This window comes from Schistocerca gregaria, chromosome 1, assembly GCF_023897955.1.
Source record: "Schistocerca gregaria isolate iqSchGreg1 chromosome 1, iqSchGreg1.2, whole genome shotgun sequence".
Lineage (NCBI taxonomy): Eukaryota > Metazoa > Arthropoda > Insecta > Orthoptera > Acrididae > Schistocerca > Schistocerca gregaria.
Window position 1 is genome coordinate 810,851,159 of NC_064920.1, and position 25,457 is coordinate 810,876,615.

The 25,457-nt window shown below is 43.8% G+C and overlaps 1 protein-coding gene across 5 annotated transcripts in view; it reads right to left on the reverse strand.

The window, feature by feature from the left end:
* The window catches only part of LOC126270800 (TOX high mobility group box family member 4-like), a 451,035-nt gene that overhangs the window by 234,222 nt on the left and 191,356 nt on the right, over positions 1-25,457 (reverse strand). For 2 of the 5 annotated variants that reach the window (XM_049974102.1, XM_049974100.1), the window contains exon 1: positions 11,110-11,541. The exons of the other annotated variants lie outside the window; for them this stretch is intronic. The gene's annotated coding sequence lies outside the window, so the exon portion shown is untranslated. Of the gene's footprint in view, positions 1-11,109; positions 11,542-25,457 lie in introns of those variants that run through there. 5 annotated transcript variants of the gene reach the window in all.

The window sequence follows — 25,457 nt, forward strand, 5'->3', positions numbered from 1 at the left end:
GCACTATTATGATTACATCAAAACAGCGATATTGTATTCGTGACCATTCGTTACATCATGTACCCGTGAGTATTCACTAACTTTACTCGTCACTGCACGTTCCTCTTCGATTGTACCGGCCACATTTTTTCTTCCCAGGCGCTCAAACTGCGAATAGCGGAGGTTCTGTTGTTTACGCGAAACGTGAGAGATCTTGAAAGGACTATAGGGCTTGCATGAAGAGGGAAGAACATTTTTAAGTTGAATTATTACACCAAAAAATATCTAATATGAGATACGTAGTAAGAAGCGTACGATATTTTTTACAGAGCGTTAGCGTCAGCAGGCCATACCGTGCGATTCCAGCAATCGCTTCAAGTATGATATATATAAGTGACACCATTCACTCAGCTCAAGAGTCTTATTGTCGTTTGGGAAATACTGAATCGTACACGGTCCTATCACATTAATGTGACTACCGCCGACGTTCGAGGTTATCGTCCAGTAACCACTCACAGACAGTAGTGATAGCATTAGCACTGGAGGGCATTAAAGCGTGTCGGGGGGGAGGGGGGGGGGGGGGGCAGAAAGCAATGCACTCGTTCCCGTAACGCGGAAACGGTCGTCCAAGGGGGCATGATCATTGGGTTTCGGCTCAAGGATGGAAGCACTTCCAAAACGGTTAAGTTTGTAAAATGTTCGCGTGTCGCTGGCCTTGGTGGCCGAGCGGTTCTAGGCGCTTCAGTCCTGCCTCGGGCATGGATGTGTGTGATGTCCTTAAGTTTAAGTAGTTCTAAGTTCTGGGGGACTGATGACCTCAGGTGTTCAAGTCCCATAGTGCTCAGAGCCATTTGAACCATTTTTTGTTCGCGTGCCGCCGCGGTTAAAGTATACCGTGCGTGGGAAAAGGGCGCTATCGGAGACTGGCGATAAGGTAAGCGTGGTGCACCACGGACAATAGCGACAGGGGTGAACGACTGCGGAGATGTGCACGCGTGAATAGACATGCAACTGTTGAGCAGCTGATGGCCTAGATGAACCAAGGGGCTAACAACAGTGTTTCCTCAAGGACCGTTCAGCGAACATTACTCCGTATGGGCCTTTGCAACAGGCCTCTGGTTCTTGCGCTCATGCTGACTGCAGTTCGTCGCCGGCGAAGGCTGTAATTTGCACGGCAATACAGCAACTGAACGTGCACTGAGTGGCGACAGGCGGCCTTTGCAGATGAATAACGTTTTGCGTTCCATCAGACAGACGACCGTTAGCGTGTTACTAAGTGAAACGTCTGAAAGCAAACACCCTGCAACAATCGTCGGATGCGTCCAGTCTGGCGAAGACTGGAGAATGTTTTCCTGGCATTCCCTGCATGATCTTGTCATTCTGGAAGGCACAGTGGACCAGCACACTTACGTGCACCAACGTACTTACGCATCTCTCCTTGGAGACCATTTTCACCGCTACAAGCATTTGTTCTTCTTCGACACGATGGCGTCTACGAGCAGACAACGCAACGTGTCACGCAGCTCGCTGTGTACGTGCTGGGTTCGAAGAGCACCAGGATGAGTTTACCGTACCCCCTGACCAACAAACTCATCGGATTTAAACCCAAACCCAATACAGAATCCGCGGGACAATCTCAGTAGGGCGGTTCGCGCCATGGACCCTCAGCCGAGCAACCTAGCGCAGCTGGCCGCGGCAGAGGAGTCGGCATAGCTCCACACCCCTTTAAGAGCTTTTCTCTTAGCTGTCATGTTTAAATAACGTGATGAATCATCGGCCTTGATAATCTCCTATAGGTCCACATCATGTCTCATGGGCAAAGTCAGCGTTCACCTGTAGATCATATTAACTGAGCCCTGACCACACCAACCCGTTACTATAAAAAAAGAGTTTTGGAAAAAAAAACCGTCAGTAAAACTGATTCACCACACAAATGTTATCTCAGTTTTGCTCTTTGATTTTTGGAATTTATGTTTCTTAACCAGACACATGCAGCTCAGTCACCAAGTCGCGGTGCGCTCAGTCCGGAATCGCGCGACCGCTACGTCGCAGGTTCGAATCCTGCCTCGGGCATGGATGTGTGTGATGTCCTTAGGTTCGTTAGGTTTAAGTAGTTCTAAGTTCTAGGGGACTGATGAATACAGATGTTAAGTCCCATAGTGCTCAGAGCCATTTGAACCATTTGAACCACATTAGCAGAAAATGACATTTTCAGTACTGTTCTTGTGTAAATACATTTTTGGCAAAATGTTTACGTTCTGTGCTTACCAGATCCGTCTCGGTATCTCAGTGAAAAAGAGGCAGGTAACGGGTTCGATGCCCGCTCACTTCGAGGATTTTAGTGTGTCACTTATCACTTCTTTCACTCGTAGCAGCAACGTTTCTTAATGTGAAAAATGCAGTTAGACCGTGGTTTAGACTCTGTGTTAAACTGTAGGTCTCACTATAAATGGCTGGGTAAGTCAGATCAAAGATCGGAGGAAGGCAAATGCACGCCATCTCCAACAGACGCGTACCTGGTAAAGCGGCATTCAACTAATCGCCCGGGATTGAGGACACGTTTTGTCAAGTAACGTTTCTGAAATCACAGGTAACCTGGGTTACGTCACTTCATTTTGTAACCGTCGTTTCCGGTTTCGCTTTTCAACTAACTCATTGCTGAGAAGCAATGTTTGCATTCCTTAACGGAATGCATGCTGGGATGGCATTTATGAGAAGTTAAAATTGTGTGCCTTAAGGAAATTCGATTCCTTCCTTTCGCTGATTGCGTGCTACCAGTTGCGCCATTTAGAGCAAGCCGAATAGTCCAACTCAAAACATTAACGAGCCATTTTGTATAGTTCGGCTGCCGTATCTCCCAGATATCAATGATTTTATTTTATTTTTCTACAGGTACACCACAACTGGGAGAAAGGAAAAAACAAATGACATTTAGAGATGAATTGCCCTATCATAAATATAAATTAACAGCTTGAAAATTATTATAGGAATACTTGCTTGCATTTCAAAACTCGTGCTAAAGTACTGTGTACAGGCTATGACCGCTTGGAATGTTACTTATATAGCTGGAACTCAGACGTAAGAGACTGTCCACCATGTGGGCATATCACATACGCTGCACTATAGTAAAAGTTCTAAATGCCAATTTGATTTCCCATAATTACTCTGAAATTATTCATTCATGTTCGCGGATATGTGAAACGCTGAACTAACAAATCTCACATTTGTCAGGAGAATCAAAAACAAATGTATCTCGTTTTCTACGTAACTTATTAGTACTCAAAAAATTGAGAAGGTATTCTGATACCACCGAATTATGTTGTACACCTCACCATTGCAAAAACTAATGCGAGAAATTAGAAAACAAAGAATTTATTAAGTGCCATACAGTAAAGACCGGCCGCCGTGTCATCCTCAGCCCACAGGCGTCACTGGATGCGGATGTGGAGGGGCATGTGGTCAGCACACCGCTCTCCCAGCCGTAGGTCAGTTTCCGATACCGGAGCCGCTACGACTCAGTCAAGTAGCTCCTCAATTTGCCTCACAAGGAGTACAGTAGTACAGCAGTAATATTTCAATTAATAGAACTACATCCAACAGAAAACATTTCTCATTAGTTTTGACAACATTCAATTCATGAAAAAACATCCCACAAAAAAAAAAAAAAAATGTTCAAATGTGTGTGAATTCCTAAGGGATCACTGCTGATGCACACTACTGAAACTAACTTATGCTAAGAACAACACACATACTCATGTCCGACGGAGGACTCGTGCCTCCGGCGCGAGGGGCCGCGCAATCCGTGACATGACGCCTCAAACCACGCGGCCACTCCGCGCGGCAAACATCCCACAGTTTTTAGTTTTTTTTCTTCCACAACTCCGTTTTTGGTATCAAATGTTGTAAGCTTTAATGTAAAACTCTTTATGCTGTTCAATGTTGGTCTTTCAGATGAAGTACGGCGTGACATACATGTGCCATGGTATTTCATCTTTTGATTACATTGACCTTTTTCAGCTCCTCTGTTTCAGAGATATCTGAGATGGTGAGCAAGAGACACTTTCATCATTTAATATTTGGAGATCTTACACCGATGCGTTGACAACAATGTTTCAGCGGCATTTTTAAAATCAGATAAGCCAGTTTTATGCATTGGTATTACGAGAAATGGGTTCGAAACATAAAATGACAGATCTCCTGAGAAAATCACTGCTTGCCACAAAGACGATGCGTCTTTTAGCAATGAATGTTCGGGACGTTTTCTCCGTGATTTGAAACTTTGAACAAATCTAGGGACATGTAACAGAGTACTGAGAACACAAGAGCCCTGAAAACGCTTTTTTGAAAAAAATTGGCACTTAGAGCGTATTTCACCATACGGAGCCAAGCATATGCAGCGTCTGATAATTTTTTAAAACTGCGAAACCAGAAACTGTTGCTATTAAAATAAAATGAATTAAAACTTATTTTGGTAGGTTGTTGCTTTCTTTTTACTTAGTCTGTAGGAAACTGCGTTTATAGTTTCGTCGTTTTCATGCTTCAGTAACTATCAATTACCGAAACATATGTGTGTGTTCAAGACAAAAAGCAGCGTGCTGTTCCAGTGCCAAATCAAAAATGTCTGTATAACATCCGATGTGTTTGTGACTCTTTATTTTTCTCTGCTCCGACATATGTTAACGTCCCGTCTCTCGACGCCACTTTATAATCATAGTCAGGAACAGGATGAATAGAGCGATGACGTCGGATGTTTCGCAATCGTAACAAGATTGGCCGCAACGAATTAGGGGCGAAGGCCGAACGGAAGGCGAGAGGAGGCGAGCCCAGCCGTGAATCACTGGAGGCGAAGAGTCCTCCCGCTGCGCTGTTTACCCTGCCGCAACTGTAAAGAGCCACTTTTAGCGTCGCAGGAGCGTACAAGTTCTCATCAAACTACATACAAGATTATATTATGGAACCGGATGTGGTACAGCCGGGGCCATGCGGCGCGCGGCAGAGGCGGCGCGGGTCCCTCCACGGCTCTGTGCGGCACTGCTGCTTCTCTCTTCTCCGCGACTGTACCGCCGTAAACTGGAGGTCACGTGAAAACGAGTTCCTCGGGATGAGTACTATTTTGAATACACAATAAAACGTGTTACCGATACACACAGTGGGTCTGTGTTACACGTTCTAACCCCGTGTATGTTAATCCTCCACACGGGCATTTCCCCGGGCCATATTTCGACGCAGCTGACTTTAATATGCGCCACGTTAAATGAAGAACGGAGATGTGAAGGAGAATGAATTACGACTAAGCGGGCTGGCTTCATAATTACGAAAACCGTCAGCTACGCGAAAAAGATTTAGGGTAATTAAGAAACAAACTAATGATCCCCGCTGCGGTTATGGTCGTAAATCAGGGTGGCCGATGTGCCGTATCGGAGGAGGCTCATCAAGAGATTTAACAGCATGCTTTCCTGGGCAAGTAGACTCCTGAGTCGATTGCGACAACCACTCGCACCCGCAGAGAGAGGTTAGCACAGGGGATTCGCATTCGGGAGGATGGCGGTTCGAATCCGCTTTCGACCATCGCGATTTAGGTTTTCCGTGATTTCCCTGAATCGCTTCATGCATAAGTCGGCATGGTTCCTCTGAAAGGGCACGCCGATTTTCTTCCACATCCTTGAAACAATCCGAACTTGTACTCCGTCTTTATTGACCTTGTTGTAGATGGAACATTAAACCCTACTCTGGGACAGCAACAGAGGCATTGGAAGACACCAACAGAGATGACGTGAAGCTGGTGGTTGGAACACGATCGTACCAGGGCTCACAGTCGAAGGGTTGTTTTGGGGAAGGAGTCCAGACAGAGAGGTCATCGGTCTCATCGGATTAGGGAAGGACGGGGAAGGAAGTCGGCCGTGCCCTCTGAAAGGAACCATCCCAGCATTTGCCTGGAGCGATTTAGGGAAATCACGGAAAACCTAAATCAGGATGGTCGGACGCGGGATTGAACCGTCGTCCTCCCGAATGCGAGTCCAGTGTCTAACCACTGCGCCACAGTCGAAGGCAATGCACACATATATCCAGCAATGGATTGATATAGACCGAAGAAGGAGGAGGACAAGAACAAGAAGACAAAAAAGAACATACTAACTGAACTGAAATTAATTTGGCTGTTATATTTCTAATTTGTTATATTTCTCTGAGGATTCAACACGGCACATGCGTTTCGAAACAATGAAGCTGTTACGTTATTGGACGTCCCAGTGCAATTTAAAAAGCCTGCCATAGCGTATTTCGGTTGCTGCAGTTTGTGTGCATTGCCATCACCTTAAATGAATCCATGACGGTCATTTCTTCTATTGAAATGCGCAAATGCCCTCCCTGGAAGTGGCGGAATTATAAATGGGACCAAGGCTTAATTTTGATGTGATAGTTGGGTGTCGACGGTGTGGTAGAGGAAGGATCAGCGGCAGAAGTTCCGATGCGTAATCACAAACGTTAACCTAAATCTGAGTTCCCGTATTAGGGTTTGAAACTTGCTCCTAGCAGTAACAAGTCCACTATTCCACAATCGACCCGCCTGTCTCGTTTAAACATGTTAATTCTTTTGACGGCAAAGTAGTAGGCCTACAAAACCTCATTTGTGCTTTATTGAGAAGTGAGAGTGAAACGTCGTGGAAGGTACAGCGGCGTCGCAGTATCTAAATCATGGGGTTAAGGCAACGTCCCTGCGGATTTGTCGCTACTTGGTACATGAATCTTAAAGAGATTTTTTGTCTTTACGCTATGTGGTTCACGTCAGAATCTCTCATCTACGAACAGGCTGCAAAAAAGCAAACAGATAAAGCAACCAAAATGAACGGAAAACAGCGCTGTCAAACTGACAAGCGTCCGTTTGTATCAAGCACAAGGTCACGAAAACACGCCTTTTCATTCTAACTGCATTAGTCACCAGCGTCCTGTGCACAGTCAAGGTTTACGGATGAAATGAACCTCGAAATGAATGTGTTTCAAAGAACTAGGTGTTTCACCATAGTCAGTCTCTCTCTCTCTCTCTCTCTCTCTCTCTCTCTCTCTCTCACACACACACACACACACACACACACACACACCATTAGAGCACTCGTATCATCTGCCTCTTGGCTGGGTTAAAAATCAATCATACATTCCTCTGATTCTATTCGAGATTCAGAAAGGTATCTATATGCACGAAATACTCTATCGCTGCAAGAGAGAGAAAACAAAACGTGCAGCAGTGAGAAATTTTATTTGGGCAATCGGCGGGAGAGGATATGCCCTAAAACACTTTACTTCCGAAAAGATGAGTGATACTTTTTGTAACAGTGATAGCGAAAATGTAGTCAAAATACGAACTAGCTAAATTACTATACTTCGATATTTATTCGAGTATCTGCTGGTTTTTATTCGGGGGGGTACAGTATCACTCGGAAGTTTTCCGAAATAAAACGTGTTTGCAATTCGCCGCCTCTTGACAGTTACTGACGACAATGAAGCTTTTCCCAATATGGGAACTTCTCGAAAGAAGCGAACGGCAACTTTCCTAACAGCATTTACCTAAACACGGCGAGTTTTCGTAATGTGAGAATTTATGAAGCACGATATTACGTCTTGTTTAAAACGAAATTAAGGCCAGAATTAAATTATCTATAATCAAGAGAGCTATGCAACAAAATTAATAACGGTGAAAGTTGAGAGCCGTAAGTTGCAAAGTAACGGTAAAACTTGGCGGAAGCGAGTTTCTCGTCGCAGAGCCGCGCGGTGGGGGACATGGCGGAGGTGGCGGGGGCAGATCTGAGCCCGTCGCACCTGACAACCATCTGGCCCCGGCTCACATTCACACAAATGCACGATGGAATGACGGTCCTCGCTACAGCCTTAGGAGAGAGCAGCCAATGCCACTGGCAACATATCGTACTCAAAGTGAGCCCTCCGGGATGGATACTCACTGTGACGTGAATTGTTACGGCTATGTCTTCGTATACTGTGTAAGAAGCCGTACAGGGTATATAATTCTCTCTGTGAAAAGGCCTTTACTACTATGTAGAATTCTGAGATCGGACAGTTCGTGCACTTTCAGTTGGAGAATGTAGCAACAGCTGCCATTTTATGAAACTTCATTAATCGGAACAATATCTGCTTTGACGACCTACGTTAATCAAGTCAACAGTGGAAACGCAACCCTCACTCATAACGATTGCCGAACACTGACGAGGGCTGCTGAAAATTGCAGTGGAAATAACGTAACAAAAGCAGCAGCCGGCACCTTTAAAAAGATGCTTCGCAAAACAATTCGGCGACAAAGCTATAAAATTTAACAGCTGCAGCTGACCAACAACGTCCAAAATCCTCAATATTCGAAATGAAGCTTCCAGGGAAATAAATGGTGCATGGTCATCAAAAAACTGTCGTACATAAGGGAACAAAAGTAGTGTGGTATGAATAGATTTTTCACATCGCTCCAGGGAGTAAAATGGGTTACAGTTTATGAAATTTTGAAGTCCAAAATGCTCGATTCTTGCGTTAAATAACGAACGCGTAAATGCCATGAACTGAGGGAGCAAATCGTGTTTTATATTAGAAATTGTTATTTCCGATCGACTACGTATTAAAAGAGGGTTTCAGTATTACCATGCTGCAATAAATGAAGTCACAGGTTTGAAAACCTCCAAATGAAGTTCGGTGGTTTCCCTGTCTGATCCAATCTCCAAAGCTGAATGGTAATGCACCACTGTGTTTTAGAGACGACGTGAAGGTAAGGCTGTACTCCTCTTTTGACACATTATTCGGCTGCAATGGTATCAATTTGCGTGTAAGATCACTGCAGGTTCACATTATTCTTTCATCTTTGTTTCTTTAGCAATTCTGGAGGCAGAGTCTGGGAAAAGCTGCACTGTACAGTAAAGTTACGCAGGTTGATTTTCTTACTTCAACTGGCCTAAAATAGCTGGAAGATTCGATATCGTCTCTAACATTGAATCACCGAAACAGAGCCCTTTGAAAAAAACTGAAACTCTTGCAATGGGTTGGAGCAACCGAGTTTCATGGAACATACAACCATGTAGCTGATCGACAAAGATATGGAAATAACAGATTACCACCATGTATTTTACAGTGTAAGAAAAGCGTGGCCACAAAAAACAGCTTCCTGCCGTCTCGGAATGGATAAATACAGGTCCTGTATGGTTTTACAGGAAACCTTACATCATTCTTCCTGCAAAGCAGACCACAAACGCTCAATAATACTGAGATCTGGTAACTGTGGTAGCAAGGGGAGGTGCGAAAATTCATCCTCGTGCTCACAAAACCAGATCTCATAACGGTGTTCACAGAAGCAGACCTCGATGATGCAAGGTGTGTTGACAGAGACACTTTCGCCTTGGAACACAACATCACCATTGGCGAACAAAAGTTGTACTGTGGGATGTATCTGATCAGCCAAAATGGTCACGTAATCCTTAGCAGTAAAGCGACCTCGGCGAGGAAGCCATGGAGTACCACGATATGGCTGCCCAAATCATCACTCTTGGGACGTAAACTCGGTCAGAGGATTGTGTGAAACGAGACTCATCCGATCAAATGACTTTTTTTTCATTGTTCCATAGTCCAAGTTTGATGCCATTGGCACCATTTTCTCCTGTTACGAGCATCTGCATCACTGACGAATGGTTCTGAAATTCCAACTCGCCCTGCAGTTCCCTGCTTATGGAGCTCCCTTCGTGGTGTTTTGGTGTTAGCAGGGTTCGCGAGTGCGACATTCGGTTCTGCAGCGACTTTTGCAGCTTTGTCCTCTTATTTTTCGTCACAATCCTCTTCAATGGATGTTTGGTTAACTATCACCCAATACATACTTTCGTCAGTAGTGTGACTTACCGGATGATGTTTTTCCGTTTTCCCTGTGTGGGGTATAAATATTTGATGTGGCGCCTATTGAAACACCAAACACTTCGGCTAACTTGGTGACACAAACACGAGCCGTAGGAGTACCAACCATTTGCATACATTCGAATTCACTTAACACCGACATAAAGCAGTCACAACTATACAGAACGTTGTTCTGACCAGGACTGACACTTGCCACGTATTGAGGGTATTGCACAGGTGCCGTTCGTGGTCAAAGACAACATCGCAACCTACAGGCTTGGCTAGCACCAACCATTTCTCGCAGTTTTTTCATGTCCAACGCCTGTATACCCAACTTCGACAAATGATTAGAAATTACAGTTTGCAGTGTCAAGCCCTAAAATCCGGTCTCTCATGCGTTGTGCTTCTTTATTATTCGGGTATGGGTATTGTAATTTTCCCTTATTTCAGTATGTGAAATTGGCACCGCTGTGCCAACAATTACTTTACAAACACAGGAAGAGTCTCGCAGAAACCGGTGCTGCACTGGTCCAACCCACATTTAGAAGCGATGTTGGAGGAAAGGGCAGCTGCTGTTGTAATATTCTTGTCAACGTCTTGGCACCAGATGGCTCTGAAATAAACATCACTTTACGGCTGAGCGCTGAGTAAAAGAGTGCTGTCGCAACGGCGCCCACAGCCAAACACCACGTGATAACTTTTTACGTGTCTACTCTTCTGTCCATATTCAACGTTTCCGTTTCAGTAGATTTTATTCATATTTTTTTTATGAACTACGGCACTCATTTTGCTTCTCTCCCTTCTGGTGTCAATCAACTTCTTTTTTATTCCATTCGCACTTTCCTTGTTTGGGTATTCTCCAAGTTGTAGTTGATCTACTAACTTCTCTCGAGGTTGTTACGAAAGAAAATACCGTGACTTTCGCTCTTCTCACAACTTGAAACTGTCACATTCTGATACTGATACGTTCCTAAGAACCTACTTGTATCTTTGATTCATTCGTAATATTATGTACATCACCTCTTTCTTCAAGGTCCCCTATCCAGTGATGTCTAACCACCTCATTTGCACTCGACAATACTAACTGCTTCTCGTCCGACCCTAATGAACTCACACGCAGAATATGTTAAGTTTTGGCTTGTAAATTTCCCATGCCACACAAGAAATATTTTTCGACAGTTTATTTTTCTCGTCAGTCTCGGCATTTATAAAATCCAAAATCTTATGTCTAATGCAAGAGCAGAGAAATATAATAAAACTCACCTCCAGGTGAATCACCAGCGACGAAGGCGAAAACCACACAAATTATGAAAATCACTCTTTCCGCTTAACCTATTCTTTTGTCAAGAATCCGAAAGACACTTCATTTCACCAATTAACAGACCGCGAATTAACTGTTATGTACTGTAGAAGAAGAAAGCCAGATGAGATGAAGTATATGCACACCCGTCTGTTTACTTGTGTTGTGTGTGTTTGTTTTGTTAGCGCTGTGTGTGTTTACAGGTTCTAGAAACAGTGCTCACTTGTCAACTATCAGGCGACTTCGTTATACCGTACTTCGCAGATATCGTACACAGTTGTTTATCTACAAGTGCAACGTATTCCGTACCGATGAAGGTGTGAGTTAAACGTTGAAACATGTGTGCAGCGAACGGACGCGACTCCATCACGTGTTTCGCGAGCTGGCCGCGGGCGTCCTGCTGGCGCTGGACGGTGCGCGCGGCGGCCATGTTGGCAGTAGAGGGCGACACGTGTCGGGCAGCGGCGGCGGCGTCCATCCGCCGGAGCGCATTTTAAATTCTCGTGTTAACACGGATGGCTTTATTAACGCGCTTTTACAACGCCGCGTTAAAAATTAAATTGAATGCGATATTTAATTAGCACAGTAATCAAAAGTGATGCTCAGTCTAGATGAAAAAGTTTGTCGCTTTAGCTGAAAACACAATATAGCGTTATGGTGTGCTCTTCTCAATTAACAACCAAAGGCACACGCTGTTTGCGAATCAAAAGCTCCACTGCTGACCCTCGGCGGTAGATGCTACCTGAGTGCTGCCGCTGTTGTGACCTTTTTCCGCCGAAATTTATAATTATTTGAAGCAGCACGTCTCCTGTAGTACCACGTTCTTTGGAAAAGTAGAGCAGCAAAAGCAGATCAGAAACTTCTCCCCTTGGTCTCCCTATCTACAGTGGCGGCGCTCACACTCTGGTAAACCTCTGAAGCTATCAGAAACGTCATACTTAGGAAAGCCGACGGCACCATACTTCTTACACTTTTCTTACTTCATTCTACATCCACACTCAGGTTTGTTTCAGTAGACGTCGGCGTTGTCTCATACGCAACTAAGTCATACCGTTCTTTGTGTCATTTCTCAAATTCCTAAAAGCATCGAGGTACAGCAACTAGCATATACTGAGGAAGAAACAGTTTCATATGATTATTTTGTGATGGTTTACTGCAATAACAGATGGTTTCTGTCCTCTGTCCGTTACGAGAGCTTGTTAAAATTTGAGTGCCCAGGTCAGACACATGCCCATACCTTCGATTCTACCTTGTGAAATGATTTCTGCTCTTATGTTGGTATGAGGGGACTTCTGAAAGTTAGTCCTAATATTGACAAACCAAGTAGTTTCTATTGAATGCTGCATCACACTTCAGGCACATATACAGAACATTATTTTTCAACATTGTCACAAATGTGTGTTCTACCCATCGTTAAATTCTTCGACGAAATTTCTCCTTGATCACGGAACGATTCTAGAACCGCGGTGTGAACGTCCTAATCGACGGAAAACTTCTTTCCCCCAGACGTTCTTTCAGGTTGTCGAAAAGGTGGAAAACGCGTGGTGAAAGATGTGTTCTTCCCGATTTATCGCCATCCACGTCTGTGCGGCCTTAATCAAATTGCTGGCATCATATCACTACGGCTAGACACGACATTGCATGTGGTCCATATACCATCAGAATTTCACGGTGAATCTGTGTGCAATTCAGACACTCACACGAATCTTACTCTCTCCCTTATCTCATTGGAGTGTGTTTCAAGTTGCCGCACCATTTGAGTCGCACAGCGTTATGCACTTGGTATCCATATTGCAGGAGAAAGGTCTATAGAAAACCCTGAACATGTCCTGTTTTCTGACAATGCGCCCCTCATGTTACACAATGGACTTAGTGTTTTCCTTTTACATACCTGTATCAGAGCTCTTGAAAAGCCGATAATGCAGAAACAGACAACTTTCCATCTGATTCTGGACAGGGTAATAGTTCCAGCAGGACCCAGCAACATATCACGAGACGCCTTTCGTCGTTGATCGTGAAAGCTTTTGACAGACTGAACTTTAAATGACGGAAGGAAGGAAGGACATCAGATTAAACATCGTGTCGACGGTAAGATTATTAGACATGGACTGATGTACGCGCTGTAATACAGTTCAGTTCCTCTTTCAGTAATAGGTTACATTTTCCCCATACTGTTTCAGAAAGGTTGATCGAAAATAAACCTATTACAACTCGATATTTTGAGGACAGGAGTTTGGAGAACAGCAACTAATTTGCTTTTATTCAAGAGACCCATTCAAGAGCAATGCGGAACCACTTGGAAGTGATGACATATAGCGTGAACAGGGGCAGATATCAAATCGTGACTTGTGTTCAGTCTGGGCGTGGTATCATGTTTTAGATGAATGCATTACTGCTTTTCCTGGAAACACAAATATCTCCTGCCACAAATTGCCTCATGTTCTTTTGTACACGAAAGGGACAATACTTTGGTTAGGGCCTGGGCTGTGTTAGGGATTTTGTTCTCCACTGGCCAACCAGGATGTAGTGGCCATGTCACTACCGAGGTAACGAGCTACAGTGAACTATGTAACAAATTTTAGGGATAAAGAGACTCGTGAAATTTTCTAATTCAAACGAGTTCGACAAACGATATACGTATTTTGATTGCCCAGTTGCGAGCAATGGCATCAAGGAAACGGGGTGGCTGTTCGGTCCTACACATGTCCCCATCTCTAGTATCTGTCGAAAATTGGCGAACTCTGAGGATACTGCTAGTGGGTGACAAATCTTTAACGTCCATGTCACATCCAAGAATGTGGAAGTAGGAAGAATAAGAGCTCTGTGAAACGTGATGGGTGACAATCTGAGGAACCGCATTTGTCTTTGAAGCCACCATTCGTTACATATTGCTAAAAAAAGGTTCCCAGCGACCAATCAATGCGTCAGAACTTCTTGAATCAACGAAATATTTATTTACCGACATGTCCCAGCTTCTCACTGTTATCACAAAGCATCTCGGCAGGATGATTTGATTTGGTGTAGCGATAATGAATTATATAGACAAACATTCATCGTGAATCAATCTACCTATCAGAGACAACTGTATAAAAAACCCCTACATTCGTTCCTGAGATTAGCTTTCACATACAGACAGAAAAAAAACGTGACGGGGGACTTCAATTTAGAGACATGTGTAGGTGAAATAGCCACGAGAACACAACGCTTCGGGTTACATCACGCCTGTGCCCGTGTCGGAAGATACCTTGAAGGGGAAAGTCTGTTCGTCGAATGCGCCGCGGCACTTATGCGTCCCAGACCAGTGTTGGCAAGTATTGCGCTGCAGAAGATATGGTTCAAATGGCTCTAAGCATTATGGGACTTATCATCTGAGGTCATCAGTCCCCTAGACTTAGAACTACTTAAACCTAACTAAACTAAGGACATCACACTCATCCAGGCCCGAGGCAGGATACGAACATGCGACCGTAGCAGCAGCGTGGTTCCGGACTGAGGCGCCTAGAACCACTTGGCCACAGCGGTTGGCGTGCTGCAGAAGACTTGTGGTTCTTGTAAGCCACCGTGAGGCTTACAAAGGTTTGTCAAGTGCTACTTCTGATTAATTGCATTCACCCATGGCTGACGTTCTTCAAATAACATAGCATCTTCCAGATGCACGGATGTTCTCTTTACAAGGTCACAATAGTATTACAGTGATTCGAGGACAGAAATAATTATTTTCCGTTGACATTCTATCTCCAAATTCACCATATAACAAACTTATCGAGCGCATCTGAGGTGTAATAGAGCGCCGGCTTAGAGCTCCTGCTGGTAATGCACCGGATCTGAGTGAGCAGAACATGAACGTTAGATGCAAACATCTACCTGCGACCATGTACCGCGGAATTGTGCAATCCTTGCCTCGACGAATTGTCACTGTGGACTATTGCGTTATTAGAGAGGTCGCCAGAGCAATCTGTTCCATCAGCGATTATGCGAGCCGCGTATTTCACTCAACTAAATTTTACCCCTTTGCCACTTAATGGCAAATTGTTTATACCGAAAGACAGTGAGCGCGTCATATATACTCACAACGAGAGGAATAGTGCAGTGTTGTGTACGTCAATGCTAATCTGCTTGAATCGAATGCAAATACCAGTTCGCGCTATCTGCCTTATATCTTCTTTGTTTCCCATACAGCCCTACAAGCTAATATTGGGGTGTTTCCATTAGCGTGTGTTCGCGGTTTTAAGGGCGCTCAACGACGAGGTTATCAGCGTCCAATGTTTCCATTATCATGCCCTATCAGTTCCTTTTCCAACCATGAAATTGGGCTCCACCTTCCGCTCTAATTATCGCCTCTAATGAAACGAAAAAATCGCCGGAAGGTAGTACCTCGGACACCGGTCTAGTTGTTTAAACATGTAAAGTCTTTAGTATTTACGTTGAGTATGAAATGATATTTTAGTACATTGTTAAATGTCATATTAATCATAATTTAAATATAGATTGACAGCTATTGCATCAGACCTCATTAAGGTGGACGGTTTATGAAATTGACCGAAAATGTCAATTTTCATTTTATATTTTAATTTATTAGTAGAATTCAAAGACAGTACGTTCCGGAAGTTTCAACTATAAAATCGCATCCGAAGTTCCTGAAAAATAACGAAATATGCGACTCGTCCTTCCTGCCACGCCCACTATTAGGAGCAACACTTCAATACTAGCTCGGTCAGTAACGACTCTGTGGATTACTTCAAGCAGACTTGCAAGGGATACATCTAGAAGGCTGCATTGGACACAACCAGAAGAGAATGGGTTCAGACTGAAGAAATGTATCAGCGATACGAAGGGCAAAAAGTTGGAAGATGGAAAGGGTATTGGTGGACACAATCAACTCACAAAGAAGACCATAGATGCTATTCAGATGTATTAGGCAAGGTTGTCAGACAGAACCTATCCATGCTAAGTGACATGAAAAGTGCAGTATGGGCTACATTTATCCATGCTGACGTATTTCCGTGACTCTCCATCCCCTCCCTTCATTTTATCCGGTAACAACTATGTCGACGTTGCATTCATCTATAGATTCACCTCCATTAGATTACGTCACCTGCTTATGAACCATAGACATTGGAAGATGAAATATCCCTGCCCCCGTGGTGGTATCCAAGAATGTTGAAAGTGCCTCGCTAAGAACATAAACCGAAAGAAATTTCCAGTGGAGATGATAGCAATGTTACCACGTAATGTGGCGAAATGCGGACGTCATCAGCGTAGCGGGGAGACGACTACGCGCAGCAACGGCGTGCGCTAAATAAGCGAAACGCCGTGACAGGATCTCTAGGAATATTAGCTTTGCGGCGGTGCAGTTTGTTGCGAGATGCGTGAAGAACTTGCGGCTAGCATTTGCCGTTTCTAGCAAAAAGAAAGACTCTGGGGGGAATTGCACGGTGAATTGGACGGTACCTCAATTTCACCGCACATTAGCCGTTTCCCTCTCGCAGGAAGATAACCGAAAAGTCTGTGGAGAGAATCGACGGCGAGACGCGCGGATTCGAAACGCACCGTCCTCCTCAGCCTCGTAAGACAGAAACGTAAAGGGGGTAGATTGCTGTTCGCCAGATATACCAAGTATTCTGTGGCAAACGTGGTCCCACGGCCGGCAGGGCCCGTTGCTGTTTATCGTGGAGTGGCGTGACGTCATTGTGTGGATATTGAGTCGTGACTCGTCTGAATTACGAGCACTCCGCGACCCAGTTCCGGCGTGCAACCTATAATTATTCCCCTCCCCCTCCCTGCGAATGCTCCTCGTGGGAGGCGAAGGATAATGGAGCCAAGTGCCCTAGCTGGATCCCATGAGCGCAATGACACAGAAGAAAAGCAACACATGTTCCCGTCGCTTACAGCCTAATCAAAAATAAGCTAAAATAACATCCACAGTGATTGTTCGTAATTTTAGTTAGTTTGTGTTTAAACGCTGTTATAATATTAACAGGAAAGACATTTCCGTAGATATCATGAATGCTAAAAGAGAGAAATAAATTGTAGTAGATCCGTCGTAAGTTGCATTAAGTAGTATTTTTTGTTATTTATTGATGGTGACTAGTTTCGGACACCTACGTCCATTTTGAAACTATCGGTATTGTTAGAGTGACAATAAAGGCGAAAGCCTATGTGCAGCCTATGCACTGGCGTTTTTGTACATAGGATTTCGCTTGTATTGCCACGCCTCTACACGGATGGTTTGAAAATAGACGTAGGTATCCGGAACTAGTCACCATCAAGAAATAACAAAAATAAAATGCAACTTATGACGGGGCTACAACCATTTATTTCAGTTATGAAACAAGTCGCGGGCCCATTTTTCACCTGTAACATGCTGCAAGTTCGTTCGCTAAAAGCGTGAGTTGAATATAACGACAAAACTGTCTGGAAAATGACGAACAGGATAGAAAAAAACGGTCCCTGAGATACTTTTGCTAAATAAAACAAGAATTTCAAAGCGATGATCTCGATATGTCTGAAGCCAAAGTATACGAGTATTACCAGTTTTGACTTATGTCTGTAGAACATGAAATTTTACGCCGAAATCCATTCAAAAATGAGGGTTTCTCAGCGAACAATGTCAAGGTGCATGTTGGGAGTCACTACGAGAGGCAGGAAGATAAATTTATCAGGGAACAAACTGAAGTGAAGGACGTAGGTGTGGCTGTGCTGAAAACTGGACATCCGAATGGACGGTAGATAGACCAATAAAGTACACGTTTAACGTCTGTCTTCGTTAGTCTCATTAAAAATAACTAGCTTTCTAATGACTTACATAATTGCACGACGATACAATTAAGTAATCATAACGCCATTTGCCTAAAAAAAGTATGATAAACCTCAATCTGGTTCTGAATGGGGATTCGAAGCTTACTTCGCCCGAATGCCACTCCAGTTTATTACCGCAGGTTAGTGAAATGAACTTGTCGTATGGCACTGATGGCCGAGAGTCCGCACCTAGGAAAGTTCGGCCGCCAAGTAGCAAACCCTGTCAATTGATACCAAATAAGGTGAATTGGGTGTCGATGGTGATGAAATGATAATGAGGACAACACTACCCCTTGTCCCCAAGCATGACAGTCGACTAGCTGACCACTCAGTTAAGGGGGTGGAATTTCGGTTAGTGAATGGTAGTGAGAGAAATGTACGCGGAGGATCGAGTTCTCCCTCGGGCATGGGTGTGTGTCTTTGTCCTTAGGATAATTTAGGTTAAGTAGTGTTTAAGATTAGGGACTGATGACGCTAGCAGTTAAGTCCCATAAGATTTCACACACATTTGAACATTTTGAGAGAACTGTACGCCCTATTCCAAATCGCGACAGTTAGTGCCCACGACATGAACTTTTCAGAGAGATCATGAGTTTCGAACATTTCAAGAAAATATTGTGGCAACTATTCTGTGCTGACAAAGATTAAACCAAGTTCTGCAGAACCTATATCGTATTAGAAAATGTTTACTGATACATGATGCTGGTTTCTCATTTGAATCAAGAAACAGGCAAAGGATTTTGAGAGAGAGTTAGAGAAAGTGGTTATGTAGTGGATGCTATACAAGTCTTCAATAACTATACCTACTCGATTTTGTAAACCATGTAAATGTTATAATTATATTTCACTTTCACATCTAGTACAAAAGGTAGCAGTTTTCCATAATTTGAAGCTCCTTGCAGATACGGGATTAAATAGAGAGAGAGAGATATCACAGCAATACCCAACTTTTTCCCCCATTCAGAATCGCCTAAAGCATATTTTATAATCGTTTTGCGTAGTCGGAGATGGCATTTTTGGTTGGGAGAACAGCCCGAATTCAGTTGTTCTGTGCCTCTTATAAACACTAGAGAAAACTGAACAGAAACGACGCGTGCAGCAGATTACGGAAACACGGCGCAGAACGGCCGTGACGACTGAAATACGAAGTAAACAGATATAAATACCGGGCCGTCCTGCCTCCAGCGCTAAACAACAGCACCCAAACGCAAAAATAAAGAGTGTGCCACTGATCCTGCTCGCCTTTAGTATGAACAGCTAGGCAGAGAGCTGTTCAAAGAATGCAGAAGTACCGTAGGCTAGATATTGTGAAGGACGCCACATTAGCTGCCAACTCACGTCGCCGTGGTAAAATGTGACACTGTCTGCCCCCGTTTGCGCATGACAGCTCATCGGCATTTAGTTTCATTTCTAGCTTACATACTTTTCCATTTTGTGTACTGAAAGTGGTTGCATCATCCATTTTTAAAGACGCGTTGCTCTGAGTATGAAAAGCATTACGCAATATAAACAGCACAGTGATTTAGTATACAACCACGTCATACAGTGGAGTACGTTAGATGCTTTGGGAAATATGCTAACTGCACGTTTTTCCTATGCTACCGATGACATCATGACGCAATAACACATACGGCGACAGCTGCGCGTAGAAGATCGCTGATACGAAACAAAACTGAGTATTGTATACAAAGCACAAATTCCGTGTGGCAGAGGTATTACGGTCAAGCTACGTTGCAGTTTAGAGAGGTACAAGCGATGTAGAGCCCAGTGTCCCAGACAGCCGGTTCTGCGGGCATACATGAAACGACCGGCTAATACCTGAATCGTAGATTCGGAATGGCAGCTGATTCAAACCACTTTATTCTTCAGCGTTATTAATACGCAAGTACTGGTAGTGAGTCTCTATTTAATTTACGATTTCAGTTTGGCGGACATCATTTGGGGATTAGCCGAGCGGTCTAAAGCGCTGCAGTCAAGGACTGTGCGGCTGGTCCCGGCGAAAGTTCGAGTTCTCCCTCGGGCATGGGTGTGTGTGTTTGTCCTTAGGATAAGCTTAGGGACTGATGACCTTAGCAATTAAGTCCCATAAGATTTCACACACATTTTTTTAACATCATTTGGTAACAAGAAAAGACTAAATTACGTTTTCGAAACCTAAGAGTTGTCTGAGAGATAAAATCAAATAATTAATTCCCTTTGTGATCTGCTGAGGAAAAAGGTTGTAGGATAAGTTATTTGATTCTGATTATCCTGCAGTATTGACCTTAAGCGTAGTCATTGTTCTTGGAATACTTCACATCCACCAACAGGTTTACTTAAGGTTAACCGTAACTAATGCCAAAGGTTATGGCGGTGTAGCCAACGATCTGCCCATTTCTGCATAACTACTGCAACCTGCATTTATTTGAACCTGCTTACTGTTGTCATGTCTTGGTCTCCCTCTTCGTTCCAATTCAAAATTGACGATTCCTTTATGCCTCAGGATGTGTCCCACCAACGGATCCCTTCTTTTAGTCAACTTATGCCATAAATTTCTTTTCTCCACAATTGTAATCAATGTCTCCTCGTTAGGTTACCAATTTCTCCATCTAATCTTCAGCACTCTCTTGTAACACTATATAATCAACTTCTCTTCATCTACGAACTGTTTATACTGTAGTACACCTTTCACTTCTGTACATGGCTACACTCCTGACAAATACTTTCAGGAAAGACTAACTATCGATTAACTTTATATTATATATCCCAGAATTGCTTTTCTTGCCATTGCCAACCTGAATGATATAGCCTCTCCACTACAGCCATCGTCAGTTATTTTCCTGCCCAAAACTCATCTACTACTATTAGTGCCTCATTTCTTAATCTAATTCCCTCCCCATTTAATTCGACCGCCCTCGTTTTACTTTGTTGATGTTCACCTTATAACCTCTTATGCTGTCAATACACTGTTCATTCCTTTCAATAGCTCTTCTAAATCCTTTGCTGTTTCTGATAATTACAATGTCATCGGTTCGGCAAACATCGAAGTTTTAATTTCTTGTTCTTCATCTGTAGTTTTCTCTCCAAAACTTTCATTGGTTTCCTTTACTGCTTGCTAGAATGAATAATATCGACAATAGGCTACAACCCTGTCCCTCTCTCTTCTGTAGACTCTTATAACTGCTGTCTGGTTACTATAAAATTTGTAGGTAACCTTTCGATCGTTGTATTTTAGCCTTTCTACCTTCCGAATATCAGCGAGTGCATTTCAATGTTGTCAAAAGCTTTCTCCAAATCTGCGAATGCTGTAAAAGTAGGTTTGCCTTTCTTCAACATATCTTCTAAGTCAAGTGTAGGGTTATTATTCCCTCGCAGATTCCTACATTTTTCCGGAACCCAAACGGACCTTCCTCGAAGTCGGTATCGACCAGTTTCACGATATTGCAGTGCCTGTGCACATGTCCGAAGGAACAGGCACCGCGGCGACTGCAGTGGTCTTGAAATACACGAAATGTATTCCCAGTTGCGAATATGGATAACCGTCAGCTGCATAATGGAATGACGGTAATGAAAATTTGTGCCGGACCGCTTATTGTGAGTGGTCTCTTTCCAATCTTTTTAAATTTTTTTTTATCGTTGGGTTTGCTCTTTGCGGACGTCACATGACATCCGTTAAAGTTCGTTTGTTGATCCTTCCACTCAGTTTTTTTTATTACAGAGGTACCGTGCCGGCTACCATAGGCTGTCCGAGCACGCTTCACGACGAGACCCGAACTTCCATATGTCGTCAACAATGTGTCTGCAACCTGCACTTGTACATCCATTATGTATATTCTTGTACAGGGAAGACTTTTCATTTGAACTTACTCCAGTACCTTTGCTGTTGACAAGTACAGTGTAATACATTGCAAAACAACACAGGCACTACAGTATTTATCCACCGACACCGGACAAGCGACTTTCAAGTGAAATGTCGCCCCAGCACAAGAATATACATGCTGTTTATAAATTAATATCGGTGTTTTAACGCTTTATAGTATTAATTACATTACACTTACAGTTATAAATGATATGTCAAATGAAAGAGCAACTCAGACAGTTTTACCAAGAACCTTATGAATGTTCAATGTGAGCACCATTTGTCACACGACACACATCAAGTCTATAGCCGAGTTCTTCCCAAACGCAAGGGACCCCATGACAGGGCTTGCTTTGCATGGCCTCCACGTTCACCCGACCTAACACCACACTATTTTTACCTTTGGGGCTTCATCAAGGATCATGTGTACGTGCCTCCGCTACCAGCAGACCTTGCTCAAGAAACCGGATTGAAGCAGCTGTTGCTACAATCACTGAAGACACACTTATCAACGTTTGTGAAGAACTCAGCTATAGACTTGATGTGTGCCGTGTGACAAATGGTGCTTACATTGAACTTTTATAAGGTTCTTGGTAAAACTGTTTGAGTTGCTGTTTCTTTTGACATATCATTTATAACTGTAAGTTTAATATAATATATATTTTAAAGCGTTAAAACCTCGATATTCATTTATAAACACCCTGCACATAATGGATGTAAGAGTGCAGGTTGTAGACACAACGTTGACGACGAATGGAAGTTCGGGTCCCGCCCTGAAGCGTGCTCGGATAGCCTGTTTGTACGGGACCACTCGCGATAAGCGGGAGACCCGGGTTCGAGTCCCGGTCTGGCACAATTTTCCAAGTCGTCATTCCATCATACAGCGAATGGTTGTCTACATTCACAACTGCCAATACATTTCATGTATATCAATGAGTTTTCCCATTCTTATGTACATAACTCGTTGTCAGAATTGTGTGCAACGCCTTACTGACCGACATGATCAGCCATTGGTGCCCATTGTTGTCTGAGTGACCATCGACTTCCATTGCCTACATAAGAAGAAATTCGAGCTTAGCGGAAGCAGGCAAGATTAGAAGCGTGAGGACTGGAAGTTCATTTTGCGATGGCTTGACCAGTGCAGGGGCGGTGCGCACATGGGGAGGGCAGGGGGCGTGTGTGCAGCAGAGCGTCCCAGTACGCAGGGGCGCGGCGCGGCGCGCACTGGGTCGAACGGTCATCAAACACGACGGGACGGCTGCACAGGTAATGAGGTTTCCTTTATCGGTGACGGCGGCGTGTGTGCTCGCCGCTGGCGCGTTATCCCACATCACACTGAGCGTGAAACGCCCCGCTGTTATAGTCTGTTTGCGAAATCTCCACGGCGATCCCATTGCATCGATCTCGCCGTTTGTGCCATGCAATTCCAGCCAGCTTTGTTCTGATGAAATGTCTCCCGCCATCGATCGCTTATTGCAACACGATAGGTTAACCTCGTTTCCAACGAATTAATCTCCAGTAGCCCCTGAGAAACTCGGTTTCTCGCCCTACACGTTTATCTATTACGCTATGAGGCCTGTGAGAAAACTAATGAGACTGACAACACTGCGAGCCATCTGGCAATGCTGTATTGTTCTGCTTGTGGAGAGCAGTGTATTCATCCCTTCCCAACGCTCAGTCCGAGTTTCATCTCCGTACAGCCGTCATTTGATTTCTGACAGCGCCGTCACTGAAGTTCTGTTTTTGTTGTGTATTACAAAAATGGAACAGCGGAATTTAGGGTAACCATATGCCGTCAAGTTTTGTGTTAAACTTGGGTAATCCGCACGTGTGACCTATGAAAAGTTGAAGCATGTATATGGGGAATATTCCATATCGGGAGAACAAGTTATTCGCTGGCGCATATCATTTTTGGAAGGCAGAGATCACCTTGAGGATGAACATCGCTCAGGGAGAGATTCAATTTCAAACAGCGATGAAAACGTCGAATGTGTAGGTGCTCTTGTGAGATCAGACCGACGTTCAACAACAAGGACTATGGGTGATCTGTTAAACTCTTTCACCATGCGTCGAATTTTGACCGAAGATTTGCACATGAGAAAGGTCTGTGCCAAAATGTTGTCGCATAACCTCTCAACTGAGAAGAATGACAGTCGAAGAAATATGTGCATTAGTCTTCTTGAGAGGATTACTAATGACCACGAATGGTTCTTTCGTGTGATCACAGGTGATGGTGGTGGTGGTTAGTGTTTAACGTCCCGTCGACAACGAGGCCATTAGAGACGGAGCGCAAGCTCGGGTTAGGGAAAGATTGGGAAGGAAATCGGCCGTGCCCTTTCAAAGGAACCATCCCGGCATTTGCCTGAAACGATTTAGGGAAATCACGGAAAACCTAAATCAGGATGGCCGGAGGCGGGATTGAACCGTCGTCCTCTCAAATGCGAGTCCAGTGTGCTAACCACTGCGCCACCTCGCTCGGGCACCACAGGTGATGATTCCTGGATTTTTTAGTACGATCGTCAGACAAAGCGACAAAGTGAGGAGTGGCACACTGAGACATGAGTTCGAATGAGCAAATCAAAGGTCAAAACAATGCTGATTTACTTTTTTGACAGTAGGAGTATCGCACATAAACAATTTGTTCCTCAGCGACACATTTTCAACCAAGTGTTTTAGAAGTATGATCTTGAAAAGTTCAGGGAAAGGGTTAATGGAGTGAGACCGGACACTGCACACAAATGGGTGCTGCATCATGACAACGCCCTATGTCACACGACGACTTCTATCGCCCAATTTTTGACCTCAAAAGGCATTTCTGTTGCTCCACAGAGCCCTTATCTCTTTTCCCAAATTTTTAAAACGTTTTAAAAGGACGTCATTTCTGAACTCTGGAGGACATTCAAAAGAATGTGACCGACATGTTGAAGGCCCTTCCAGGTGAAGCCTTTCAGCGCTGCTACCAAGACTGGGAACAACTACTCCGCATGTGTATAGCTGCCGAAGGGAACGACTTTGAAGGGGAAAATTTGTTGTTTGAAACAAATGAAAACTTTGGTAAATAAAAATCAGTCTCATTACTTTTCTCACACACCCCTTATTTTGCCTAGAAGACCATAAAAAGAACTTGTAGGATGAAAAACATCGAGGAACAGGTAGATTTCAGAACACGTATAGTGTGTCGATACTGAAAACTATTCTGCAGTAAAACTCCCCAGGAAATTAAAACCGTGGCTCAGAGCAGATCTAGAAGCCGGATTTTTCCTTTCGTGGACAACGCTATTACTAACTGAACTGTCTGAACACACCTCATCACCCGACTCATAGCTTCTTTCAGTTTTCAGACTCCACAGATGCTCTTCTGTGTAACCTGCTAGACAATGGAAAATTGTCCAGCTACAATTTACAGGCGAAATGAATCATTACTCTCTGCAGTAAAGTGCACCCCGGAATGAATCCACTTGACAGATGAAAATTGTTTGGCAGTCAGGCATTCTTACCTGCTCTCGTCACATTTGCATGCAATGATGGGAAAAAGGAAGAGTGTTCTGGCAAACTGAATCTTCGAGTCGAATTCTGAAAGGTCTGCTTCTACTGCAAGGTACTAAAAGTACATAAACAATTATTAACTGAGTACGGGAATCTGACAGTTGCTCTTTACCAACTTACCTATCACAG